The sequence below is a fragment of the Amia ocellicauda genome, chromosome 4, assembly GCF_036373705.1.
Source record: "Amia ocellicauda isolate fAmiCal2 chromosome 4, fAmiCal2.hap1, whole genome shotgun sequence".
Lineage (NCBI taxonomy): Eukaryota > Metazoa > Chordata > Actinopteri > Amiiformes > Amiidae > Amia > Amia ocellicauda.
In genome coordinates, this window is record NC_089853.1 from 18,944,769 (window position 1) to 18,959,083 (window position 14,315).

Consider the following 14,315-nt stretch of genomic DNA (forward strand, 5'->3'; position numbering starts at 1 on the left):
ACCCCCGCCCCTTCATGCTTGAAGCAGTACGGTGGGGGGGGGGATACGGCTACCTGTGCAGAAGGCATTTGTCGGGTCGGAGCAGCCCTGGGAATTGCGCACAATGTCGTCACACTCGAGGGCCCCACATGCCGTGTGAACTCTGGAGCTCCAAGACGCCCATCACTGACCATGACTGTATGCACTGTAGGCCACACTTCAGTTACCCTACCTGAACAGCCCCCACCATGTCTTTGCATACGTGCAGTCTTCATTCGGTCAAGCATGTGCCGTGTGAACACGATTCCACAGAGGATCCTGGAACGACGGCACATCAATAAGTGAGCTGATTAACAAACCGTTCCGCGCAGAGTTTAAGATGTTTAACTACCCTTAAACATCAGTCCCACGGACTGTTCTGCATAATAACTTGAGACATAACATAGTTTTACCACAACAACAACTGGACTTCAACACGAAGTCAAGGTCTCCGCCAGCTGCTTCTGTGACCAAACCTGTAGGAGACCGACCCTCGGGGCAGCGCGTTTGTGCTGCTCGAATCCCAATCCCAATGCAGAGGTATTTACCAAGGGCAGACTCCACTACAGAGCAGCATGTAGCATGTACAGGGAGACTGCAGGGGCAGTGGGCCACAGGGGGCAGGGAGACTGCAGGGGCAGGGGCTGCAGGGGCAGGGAGACTGCAGGGGCAGTGGGCCACAGGGGGCAGGGAGACTGCAGGGGCAGGGAGACTGCAGGGGCAGTGGGCCACAGGGGGCAGGGAGACTGCAGGGGCAGGGGCTGCAGGGGCAGGGAGACTGCAGGGGCAGTGGGCCACAGGGGGCAGGGAGACTGCAGGGGCAGTGGGCCACAGGGGGCAGGGAGACTGCAGGGGGCAGGGAGACTGCAGGGGCAGGGGGCCACAGGGGGCAGGGAGACTGCAGGGGCAGGGGGCCACAGGGGGCAGGGAGACTGCAGGGGCAGGGAGACTGCAGGGGCAGTGGGCCACAGGGGGCAGGGAGACTGCAGGGGCAGGGGCTGCAGGGGCAGGGAGACTGCAGGGGCAGTGGGCCACAGGGGGCAGGGAGACTGCAGGGGCAGGGGGCCACAGGGGGCAGGGAGACTGCAAGGGCAGGGAGACTGCAGGAGCAGTGGGCCACAGGGGGCAGGGAGACTCCAGGGGGCAGGGAGACTGCAGGAGCAGTGGGCCACAGGGGGCAGGGAGGCTCCAGGGGGCAGGGAGACTGCAGGAGCAGTGGGCCACAGGGGGCAGGGAGACTGTAGGGGCAGGGGGCCACAGGGGGCAGGGAGACTGCAGGGGCAGGGGGCCACAGGGGGCAGGGAGACTGCAGGGGCAGGGGGCCACAGGGGGCAGGGAGACTGCAGGGGCAGGGGGCCACAGGGGGCAGGGAGACTGCAGGGGCAGGGGGCCACAGGGGGCAGGGAGACTGCAAGGGCAGGGAGACTGCAGGAGCAGTGGGCCACAGGGGGCAGGGAGACTCCAGGGGGCAGGGAGACTGCAGGAGCAGTGGGCCACAGGGGGCAGGGAGGCTCCAGGGGGCAGGGAGACTGCAGGAGCAGTGGGCCACAGGGGGCAGGGAGACTGTAGGGGCAGGGGGCCACAGGGGGCAGGGAGACTGCAGGGGCAGGGGGCCACAGGGGGCAGGGAGACTGCAGGGGCAGGGGGCCACAGGGGGCAGGGAGACTGCAGGGGCAGGGGGCCACAGGGGGCAGGGAGACTGCAGGGGCAGGGGGCCACAGGGGGCAGGGGGCCACAGGGGGCAGGGGCTGCAGGGGCAACATGTGAGCGCGAGCTGCAGTGCTGTGCATCCTCGAGGCTCAGTATCTGCACGCGGGGGTTAGCAGATGAAAGGATTTGCCCCCTCGTGCACCTACACCCCCACAGGCAGGCGAGGTAGTGCAGGGGGCTCGAATCCATCTGCCTCTTTAAAACACCCGGAGAAGGGAGATACACATGCAGACAGAGCTGTCAGTGACCGTGCTGAATTTAAGGGAAGCAACTGTCAGTTTGTATTTACCTGCACGCTATTTGGTTTAATGTTCCCGATCACAGTTATCATTATTACTATTCTTCTTCTTATTATTAGGTCCAGCGCTTTAACAGTTAACGAAGCTCGACTGGAGTCAGTCAGGCGCGACCACGCCCCTCGATGTATTAACTTGCTCTGAGTAGCAAAAGTTCAGGAACAGAGGCCATCGATTGGTTCCCTGTCACACAAGGTCTGGCCCCCCGACAGCGACGATTGGTCTGAAAAGGAAAATAGACGCGCCCACTCAAGAGCTGTGATTGACATGAATGAAAGAAATTCCCCTCTTTCCGCCGGCACATAGTCAACAATAAGCGCTGGATGCTCGGCGCGGTGATGCGCTGCAGGCCAGTTTAAGCCCGGGCTGGGCAGTGTTACAGTGCTCGGGTTGGAAGACATCCTCGGTCACCACTTGCATGTTTACCAATTTCAGCAGGAGCACAGTTTGCAGGAGAATGCACATACATGCATGTGTGTGTGAGTAAATGTGTGTTTTATATATGTGTGTGCATGTGTGTGTGTGTGTATTGCATCTATTTGTCATGTTCATTAATTCTGTGTAAATGTGTTGAGATATTTCTGAGCAGACATACAGGAAGGCACACATATATACATTCTGCATGATTAATTGGATAATTTGGATAGATTAAATAACTCCTCTCCAAACAGCTCAAAATCAAGTGTTTCTTTATAATGGTACAGCACATGAACTGTACTACTGAATGCAGCATTGCCAGACAAGCTAATAATTAGTTCAGTTAAGTTAAGAGAGAGGCTTAAGGTGCATGCCATGCCCACCCGAGCCTTCCCGAACCTGGGTGATTTACAGTAGACAGACGGGCGCAGAGGGATCTGTTCCCAGGGGTTGTGCTGTGCCGCGCTGCTGTGCTACAGTGCTCTGTGTGGCTGACAGTTGCAGTGGAAGCCAGGGACAGATTAGTGCTGCTGCACAGTGCAATAATTGTTTGAATCGCACTAAAAATAATTAACCTTGAGCGCGTCTCGGGTGCGAGCGCACGTTGCTGCCCAGCCCTGTGGGGCTGCAGGAGAGCATGCCAGCCCAGGCGTGGGAGTCGGGTTTCTCCTGCGGGGTCAGGAGGTCACCAAGGATGGACACGGATTCCTCGTGCTTCCACGGTGCCGCCAGCACCTGTTCCAGACGCGCTTCCCTTTGTAACTCTATCACATGCCGGACAGGGAAAAGAAAACTGTTATTGCAGAGCTGCTTTCGATTTTAAATCACACTCTGGCCTTCTTCGCAGGGCAGAGGTGGAGAGAAGAGACTCTGTGCTTTGTTGGGCACACAGGCAGCCGCCCTGGAAGCCCCCGTGGCAAACCCTGTAGAAGGTTATGAAGAGAAGCAGGGCTGTCCTGCCTGTTGCTTGGTAGCAGTCGAGTTATTTTAGAGTTTCCACTATTGCTGTCATCAAACAGCAGGGGTCTTTTAACCAGAAAGTGTTGTTTAAAAAAATATAATTATTATTAGTTTTTCTTGGCTTTTTAAAAAGTCATCTTTACAGAGCAAAGTTAGGAAAAGGGCAGGAAGCATTGATGTCAGGCCTTAAGAATGAGCACAGAAAGAATCAAACAGCCATAAACAACCATGTAATTACATCATGAGCAATGAGTAACTAGTCTGCTGGTCCTGTTTTTTTGTTGTTGTTTTTTTATGAGGTAAATGCCAGTAAATGCAGGGTCTGTGTGCTACAGCATTTAGGCCTCACTGTTGCCACATCAGACCAGCTAACTGACCTGCAAGTGACCGAGAAAGAAAACGCGAGAGGAGGGTGCAACTCGGTTACTCTCAGTGTGAAAGTGTCTCGGTGCAATTAAGAGCATGTGTGTCTCAGCCCTGTTACACAATTGCGAGGGCCGTGCTGCGTCGCTCTCGCTCAACTGATCTGCTTTCAAAACACAGTCACTAATTCCCCCCTTCCATCGTGTCATCTGGGCTGTGTGGCACCAGGGGCAGATGCTGAGGTGACCCCCAGGGGGAGCGGTCTGAGAAAGGACATTATTTTGCCCCTCCAGTGGGTTTGGTATCGATCCCGGTGCCGGCTCACCTCTGCGGGAGATGTGCTGCTGTGGGTGGGAACGTGGTGGGAACAAACCGAAAAGGGTTTGCGATTTAAGCTCAACATGTCCAACTGTCCACCGCAGTAGAGCGTGCTATGTGTGGTTGACTGTGTGTGCGTGTGCAAGCTTGTGTTCTTTATTACTTGAGATTCGATATGTGGGCAAGCAAGGAGACGGAGCACAGTGGTAGAGATGATAATGTCAATGTAATTTTGGGTAATGGTAGTTGTTAGTGGATTTTTACCAATTAACGGGTGTACAGTTTCAATGTGTTTTGTCTCTCTATGGTCTAGGAATACTGAAAGTTGTTTTTCTAAGCATTTTGTTGTTAACGCTGATGTTGCCAATGAATTACAAAACATATTTCTTGTTTCTGTTTTGCTCTGTTCTGTTTTACGGAAGAGTGAAAGAGCGGGGGTTCACAGGAGTGCATTGTGTTCCAGAATCTGCACACACCACCAGCTTAATCTCTGCACAAAACACTTTTTTCATCGTCTGAACAAGAAGAATTCTTAAAAAGGAACGATTTCTGGATTGTGTGCATTAACAGAGTTATAACCAACAACTCAAAAGCAAAAAGCAATCAATCAATCTCTCTCTCCTCCTCCCTCTTACCCTCCCTCCCTTCTCGCTCTCTCTGTCTGTCTGTGGAAGACTGGAGCCAGCCTGGGCCCCTAGGGACCCCTGGGCAATAATCTAATGGTCATTCTGGCTTCGTCAGGGACTCCCCACTTCACAAAGGCCAATCGGAAAATTAAATTAGACCTGACTCCTGGCTGAAAGACAGACGATGGCGAAATTAGTCTGCGATGTTGAGGGGAGGTTGAAAGACATCTGAGATATTAGCTCTGGGGGTGACAGGGCTGCCCTCACAAGAGCAGTGTGCTTGCCCAGGATGTCCATGCTCTGATATTCCCCCAGAATGCACTTTGAGGGGCAGCAGTGTCTGCAGTGGCTCTTGTCATGTGTTTTTTATTTTCTTTCTTCTTGTTTCAGATTTAAGACACTAGTAATGGTTTTCCTGCTGCCTACGTCAAGGCTAACGTCTGAGTGTGTGACATGCTTTCTCAGATTTATGATGGCGATTGCACACATACAGCACATCCCCTGATCCCGAAGTTAACCCTGAGTCCCAAACATATCACTAACAGCACTTATTCTCAGTCCACCCCCAACCCTGACCCTACTTATCCTAACCCTAATTCAGGTGTTAATTCTCAGTCTGCTGCGATGCACTGTTTCAGTGTGCAGGAACAGGGGGAACAGCTGGGCTCAACTGGGTTGTATGGAAGGACTTTCCACTGAATCGAGATGACCAAATAACGAACCTCGACTGCAACAGCAAACCAGGGGAATGCAGGACACTCCCATAGAAAAAATACAAATAAGATTTAATGAAGCAGGTAATGTAACTGTAGAATAACTGTGTACGTATCTGACTCTCCCAGCGGCTCACATAAACTAACAGCACCTAGGAGGTATAAATCACCAGAAATCACTTTCACACAGACCTCATGGGGCGAAGGGTCTCACACAACCCAAGATTTTTTGTATCCAGATTTCAACTCTAAAACGTGAAGCAAACAAGCGGGACTCGTGTCCCCTGTGGTTGTGAGTTTACTTCTTTCCCTCGCATCTTTGCATACTTTTGGCCCAAAAAGAGAGAGAGAGACAAAATCACAGCTTCTAAACGATCCTTGATGTGGGTTCCAGCTCAGCAAGGCAGGAATGTCAAATCCCAGAGTTATGTATTTCTGCTAGGGGCCAGTCTCTTCCCAAAGTTATTTTTTTTCTCTCTTTAATTTATTTATGGACTTATACTGTACTTGTTCATTGCTGCATTTGGGGAAAAAACAATACCATGCCATCCCATCAGATACGTGTGGTTTGGGGCCGAGCTGAGTGCCACACAGGGTGCGTCTTGCCGGCCTGCCTGCCTCTCTCCTCTGCAGCAGAATGAAAGCGTCTGCGCTCAGAGAGAACATCGGAGTGGTGTGGAAAGGTGCCGGCCGTGCGGCGGTGCTCACAGGCCCACAGGAGAAAGACACAGCAGAGGAGCTACACTGGGCTGCTCTGTGGGGATGTTTATTAGAGACACACACAGAATCTGGGCTGGGGAATCAGCAGGGACTGACAGGGCCCAGGCAGAGGACAGGGCAGACGGGGGCCTTCAGGAAGTGCATTGGTGGGGTAATTCAGTAGTGAGACCTGGGTTTTTACGCATCACTTTCTTTGTGGTTTTTGTGCATTGCTGTGCTTTACTGAAAGGTTGTTTCCTCAAGCTGACCACACAATGACAGTACCGCCATTTACCGTGGTAAATTGTGTCCGAGGGAATACACTGTGGCTGGTACAGTATTATCACAGTCCACTGTAAAAAAAAATGCAGTGGAAGCATGATGAATCTGTAGGAAACCGCAGTGAAAGCAAATAAATTAGTGTCAAATTCTAAGGAAAACCACAGAAATTTGATTCACTCTGATTGAAGCCACAGTAAAATGAGCAAAAAGGTTCACACATTAAAAAAAGAGCAAGTATTAAAGAAAATGACAACGATGACAGCATTGTCTCGCAAGGACTTCCAATGGTTTTGACTAGCAATTCGGAAAAAAAAAGATAAAAAAGCAGAGGACTGATGCGAGAATATTCATCTGGATATGTGGAGAGTAACATTCGCACAGCTGTTGAAAAGGAATGACATGCTGCCAGTTTCAAACAAATTGCTAAGGAATATAGTTTGGCATGGCAAAGGCAGATGCTGAAATGATGTACGGATAAAATAAGATTCTGTATCTCCACACTTGTCTTTTAAATTTCCCCAGATAATGACTCCTCTGTAGGGCAGCACCGATGGGAGAGTGTGGCTCGGTGTGCCGCAGCACAAGGGAATATTGACAGAGCAAAGGAGTTTAGGGGAGTGGTGGTGGTGGTGGGGTGGCGGGGGGATAAATAAAAGGATGGTTAAATCCTTAATTGGAGGCAATTTGATTAATTGGGCTATGCTGGAGACGCGCTGTCCGGAGACTCTGAGCCTAGGGCTGCACTGTGTCATCCTGTTTCTGTATCACAGGGAGAAATCAATGCCCCGGGCCCAGGCTGTCAGGAGAGAGGCGCTGGGATTGCATTCCTACTGATCTGTGCCATTATCCTCGTCCCATGCGCAGACGCCCATGGAGCCAGCGCCACCGTCCCTGCCCCGGGGGAGGGTGCCAGGCCCCTGGCACAAGCTCACCACCCCCCCAACCTCCCCCGTCTAGTGAAGCATCTGCTGTCAGACCTCACCACTGACTCAAGCACACCTATCCGAGCCCCACAGATTTACACAGTTCCACCCCCCCTCCCCAGCAAGCCAGAAACCCACAACACGGCGCCAAAAATCGGTCCCACAAGGGAGAGGGGGTTGAATGTTCTGCCAGGAAGTCTAGAGCAGTCGCATCATCAAATTGTGGTCATGCACACTACGAGACTGTGACGCCAGCACTGGTGCCACGCTGCCCCGTCACACCTGCACTGCCTCAGCTGGGAGCAGCAGGAGGGGCTGCATGCTCCTATCAGGGATTACACCTCCAGAGATGAGCGCTTTCCCCTCCTGATGACCCTGATATCACCCTGCCCCCCTCCATAACGTGTCCTTCTCCTTTGTTGCTCCTTCCAGGTCAGAAAGGGGTTGGGCAGTCTCAGGATGGCAGCAGACAGCTTGGGAATCCATTTCACTAAAATGTGTCCTCTGTTTTACAATCCTGACTGCATAGGTCTGGGTGTTTTTTACCCCTTGGAAAAACAGGGTTGGGGGCAAAATGTTTTAAAACACGGGGAGCAGGTAGTTCCTGGGTCTGTTGTCTCTTACGCAGAAAACAAGGGAACTCTGGACATTTTAATATAACTGACTATGCAGCTGGACCACTAGCAATCACAGATCAATAAAGTGTGTCTGGACCTCTTCTTCCTATAAAGGCAGTTATTTTTGTCTGCTTGTGTGTGTGTATGCATGTTTTGTTAAATTTTTTCCTGAACAACAGACACTGTTACTCGCATCAGTCTTCCCGGCCCAGCCCAGCCCAGGCCACCCCCCCCCCAGAAAAATAATATTTTTCTATTATCAGCATTTGTTCAGTTGGGGTCGCGGAGACAGTCTGGTCTATCGTTCAGATCCAGATAACAACCCCCCAGCTTGTTATCTGCGCTGCCAGTGTGTCCACAGCGCAGACGATCTTCCAGCAGGGTCTGTCATGAACTCAGCACGCAAACACCTCGCCCTCCAATCGCTCCCCTGATTGGTTCCTTCCTCCGACGGAGCTAAACAGAACCGCTGAGCATTAGTGGTGAGCCCTAGCTGGACCACTGATGATATATATGAGTGATCCAACGCAGGAGTTCCCAACACATCCCCACCCTTCACTTCTCCAGGACCCCAGGTTAACTGCGTCCAACCTTGGTAGCAAGAGGCGATCCCAGCTGACTGACCTGACCAAGCCCACTGACACAAAGCAGGGCCTTGTGGCAGAAAGCATCTTCACACTAAGCTGAGCATCATTTGTTGCTCCTTTCAGAACTGCGCTGACTATCCTAATCCATCATGACCTGCCCCTTCAAACACATCCCCACACACACACTCACACACGCACACACACACACACACACACACAGACACATCCCTCCTTCAAATCTCCGAGAGCCGGCGCAGCTTAATAACTGACTTGCTGAAAGAAACTAGAGAATTACAGACATTTCAAAACCATGGAGGAATGCGCCTCTCGGAGTCTGAGTAGCTGGGGATTGACTCTGCGGTTGGCATTGTGTTGTTTTTTCGGTTGTTTGTCTCTTTCTCATCAGTGTGCTATGACTGACAGACGCATCAAAGCAATGGAGGAAAGAATGATAGCAAAAGAAGAAAAAAGCACAACAAAAATACCCTCCAATAACAAGCTAGTGGTAGCCTTGCCTTTGCGCACTTACACAAGCATTCACAAGACACAGTCCCCCCAGTACAATGGAGACGCGTGGGCCCACCCTGCTGCCGGGCTGCACAGTGTGTGGCATGCCCTGTCCGCAGAGAGACTCACATACTCCAGGAGCAGGGGCAGGGGGGGCACAGGGAGAGAGAAGAACCCAGGGGGCAGGTTTGCTCGGAGCGGCAGTGAGAATAAACGCCCGCGTGGTGTGAACCGCTCTCGTTTTTTAATGTTTCCGAGCTGCCATAAATCCAGCCTTCTTAAGACCACTGCGGGGCCAGCTGCCAAGCATGACCTCAGTTCCACGCAGACATGTTACCATACACAGTTTCTGCTTTATTCTCGATTTACTAAAATAGCAAAAAAAACACTGAACAGTGTTTGACTGCAGAAGATGGCAAGCTCTGGAGGAAGCTTTCGAGCAACAGGGCTAATTAACTGATAGTCTTCTTTAGGATTATGGTTATGGTTATTATGATTATTATGGCTGTTATTTTGACATGAAAACACAAAAAAAAACATAAAGCCACCTATATAATGTATTGGAAGTGATAGGACAGACAGCATGGCACCTTTGTAACTCTGTAGCACAACCAGCATGTGTACGCTCAGGGCGAAACTAAATTCATTACACTGACTGGCTACTGTTGGAATCCGACTTTTCAGTATTCCCGAAATTAAACTTTGTAGGTGATGGACGTGCAACAGCACACTCACCTGTCAAGAGCAATTCCCCAGCATGTCTGATGCTTGATGCACACAGGCAAACTGGTTTGCTTCACAGCTGCTGGGGGAATAACATTCTGACAGGAGCAGCAGAGATATGTGTGTGTATCTGTGTGTGTGTGTGTGTGTGTGTGTATGTGCGTGTGCGTGCGTGTGTGTGTGTGTGTATGTGTGTGCTCGTTGGGGCTTGCGTGTGGTGTGGCTGCTTATAGTGAAATGCTTATTTACAATGTCCTCGTTTAAATAAATCTAATTTTAATTGCATTTGAAACTACACTCTTGCTATTGTTTCATAATCCTGCACATGGCTGCCTGTGGCTTCTGCATGGTCTGTGTTTGTATTGATTGTGACTTTTTGTGTTAGACTGTATCCTCCAATTTTTTGGTTAAACCTCTCGAAGTCACGTGACTCTTGCACAATGTTTGTTTTGGGGTTTTCTTAATTTTTCCCCTAAGCTTTCAATACATTTCCGCAGTGGAAAAATACAAGTCGGCTTTCATAAATGCACCAGCCGCACAAATAAATACCAATAAAATAAATGACAAAGAATCACAGATACACAACTAGAGGGGAGGGGACCTAGGAAGATTGCAAATTCCATCTCTGTAGAAACACAAACACACACACATACACATAGGCACACGCACACACATTCGCACGCACAAATACACGCATACACGCATACACGCACACAGACTTCACTACAGTGCTGAGCTGGAAGTTGGAGAAAGAAAAAAAAGAAGCACAAACGAGGATAAATGGTTGAGCATCTGGGCTGCATTACTGCCGAGTGCCCTGCTCTGTGTTTGTGGCTTTCTGTTCCGCGAGGGGCCCCGGAGGCTGCAACCTTGGCCCCAGAGCACAGGGCTCCTCCCAGGACGAGGGACCCAAGGGCCACTGGCACGCACACATCTCACTTGGCACCGTGTTCAAGGTGCCAGGGAAAGTTTGTGCTGCCACTCTTAGTGTCCTGACACAGCAGTGCCTGTTTTACTGATGTTAACTCGTGACATCCTGTGCAGTGTTGCCCAGCCCTCATGAGCACATCCTTATGGTTTCTATTGCTCTGACTTAGTGAGCATCAGTGTCCGACTCTCAGCACAGCCATTTGCCTTGTGGAACTAATTACGGACGCACTGGCTGTAAACCCTGATTCCACTCTCTGGTGAAGACTACTGGAGACCCATAAGGGGTTCTGGACTGTGGCTGTTCAGGCCTTTCAAGCCACCACGTGTTAAAGGGTTAATAATCAATACTATCAAACAGCTTGCTTTAGGTTTCCCACACAGAATTCACAAGAGACCGTCTGAGCTCATACAGCAAATACGCTGGATGGCACAGGTAAAGGAAACAGTGACTCCTCAGTGTGACTGTAAACACACTCTGGTGGGTGATACGTGTATTTAAAAAAAACTTTTTTGTTTCTCTCCCAAGTTTTCCTTCCGTCCCAGAGTGGGTGTCCAGGCTGGGGGGGCTGGGGTGCTCATTAGTGCGGTGCTGGGGCTGTGCTCAGCTTATCTGGCTCTGATAAGGAGCTCTGGCGTCGGCCGAGCTCCAGCAATGGCTCCCGCTACAGAAAGGCTGCCGGGCGATAGCGTATCAGTAGGCCTCCTCTCAGGGAGACAGGCAGGGCGTGCATGTCTCCGTGTTTGTGTGGGGAGGGGGGATTGGGGAAGTAGGGGGTCTGCACCTAAAATCACACGGATCCCAAAAATAGCTGGGTCCACCCCGGGCCCCACCCCTCACTGCCACCACCACGGCTACGTCCTGAGCACGCCAAACAGGCGGGAGTGGGAGCTGGAGGGGTCCTGCTCCGTCGCTAACAGGAACAGCGTGTCATCAGGCCCATTCCTCTCGGCGGCCCTGACAGGCCCACGGCAGGCGTCAGACAGGCGGAGAGCTCCCCGGCCCAGGCCAGGCTAGACTGCAGCCCTCAGCCCCTGGCTCGCCACACAGGGCTGGGAGATAACAGCGACTCTCATGGCTCTGGGGCCCGGGGATCGTTGCTCTCCTAATCTTCAGTCGGGGAACTGGCTCAATTAGTGTCTCCCAGGCGAAGCGCTGTCTGCCTGTGCGGCTATCTCACAGACAGAGCTTCCCTCCTATCACTGATTTACAATGTTCTCATTGAGGCAGTGATTAGGGGCCGGTCTGTAACCACACAGCAGTAGGAGCTCTTCCTCACTGCAGGAGCAAGAGCGACCTTTAATTTCTGGTGTATTCTTCATTAACCCCCTCAGCGCTGTTCCCCTGCTGCAAAATAAAGGCCACAGACGGCGGTGAAGCGCCTGGTTGTTTTTACAGCCCAGAAGATAGAGACCTCAGCCCTGCGATGTGTACAACATGTTCTTTTCATTACTCGGCCCAGACCTCCGCTCTGTCTGCAATAGAAACAGGGTGATTTAAGCCCTGCTTGTACAGCTGGGCTCGCCCCACTGACCTCCCCTCTCTGCCATGATTTACACACAGTTGCGCGCAATCAGATCTCCCTTGCAACGACGAGCAGGGCGGGCAGAGACGGGCGCATTCCCGGATCTCCGCGGGGAGAAAATGAGAAGGGGAATTATCCCCAGTGGCCGAGGCCCAGACACTCTGGTGCACTTTGTTTCCATTCGCAGCTGTGTAGAATACACCCCCCCAACAAAAGAGAAAGAGGGTGAAAACAGGAATCACTGTACAGAGGGCCTGGCAGTGCATATCACAGAGGTTGCCATTTGGCGCCACGGCACAGCAGAAGTGTCTCCTTGGCTCTCACAGAGGGGTCACTCACTGGAGGCCAGAGCATTGCCCCCAGTCATATCGGCATACGTGTGCCTTCAACTAGGCAAGAGCTCGACTCCACACGGGTGGAGAGGAGATTCACAAGCCTCTTTAGAAGGTCCAGTTCTCCCTTATCTTGCCATCAGCTGACCAGCGTCGCTCCCAGATTTGCAATGGAAGGAATCGCTGGCACCAGGAGGGGGTGGGGTTGTTTTATCATTTCATTGACTCCCAACAGCACTCCTGCTCTCACTGCTCTTATTTCAGTGGCCCCTGTCTCACCAGCTCCTCCACCTCCACCGACTCTCCCTCTCCCTCCCCCTCTCATTTTATTGTTTATTAAAAAAAAAACATCCCACATCGCCTCTCCAGTACTCACTGGAGGGGCAGAGGGTCTCAGATACCCCTGCCTGGTTCCACGAGGAGTGTTGTTCGTGATAATTATTGGAAAGAACTCTGGGTCTCCAGGAAATGATCAATTAATCTTCATCTTGCAAAGTACAGACTGCCTGTCCAATGATGTGTCTCAATGTCTGGTAACACCCTAGACTAGGCAACACACCCTGCATGTACTGTATGCACCCGCAATAACCTGGAATACATCAGTGTTAATACTGGCCTTACTAGAGTTACTAAGTGTCTGTAATTTTCATAGCTGGTCTTGTAAGATGCTAATTCAGTGATAATAGCATGCTTTTTATATGAAAGCACAGTACCTCAACCCAGTACAGAGTCAAACCCAAACTGGGGCAGAGGGGTCCTGCAGTGAGCAAGAGAGCCGTCTGAACTGATCCCACAGAGTACAGCAGTGGCGTGAGCTGCAGAGTGGACCTCAAGGGTCAGAATATGAAGCACAGAAAAAAAATAATGAACGCAAGAAAGAAATGGGGAAATGAATCCATCGATTAATCCATCCCTCATTCCCCCATCAACAGACAGGTCAGTGAGGCCTGGTCTCTCTCTAGAGCAGGGCAGCAGGACGAGATTTCAGTCTCTGTCTGTCAACGCACAGGCCGGACTCTCTGCTGAGCAGCCACCGGGCATCATCAATACTGGAGCACCAGGAAATAAATCTCAATGACGGACACACCAAAATCAATTTGTTTGTCTCTGTTTCTACTACAGCCACGGCCGGGGGAAAAAATGGATCTGCATAGAGAAGAGATAGAATAACCATAGAATAGCCCAAAGAGGAGAGAGCGAGAAGCACAAGGATCCTCGAGAATCAGTCTTTGGCCTAGTGAACTGAAACAGTAGCAGGATACTGTATCAGCACTCTGTAGGTATTAATGGGAAGAGTGGGTCACAGAACAACACAGACCCCCCACACAGGGAGGGCGCCATCATGGTTTTTCACCTATTGTTTGTATTATTATTTTTATTATTCATTTCCAGAAAACTGCAAACGCTGATATCATGCAGAATCTATTTCATCAATGAGTCAGTCGAAGGGTCTTAGACATATCTATTTACATCTATGAAATTCAATGTATGAATTAAATACCCCACCCGACTCCCTCTTTTATGTGGAAAAATATCCATTGTAATAAATTTGCTGGTAGCTGTTTCAGCGAGCGTGCCAGTGCTGCAGGAGCAGCAGCAGCTAGGGCAGCACATTTCTGATTTTGATTTACTTGATCTCATATCTTGAAGGAAACCCAAGAATGCCTGCCAGTCTGGAGCTCGCAGCCTCCCCCCATGACCTCAGTAAACAGCCCCGTTCACAATGGGCAGTTCTGAGCAGCCCCACCTCCCCTGGCCGAGCGAGGGTGTG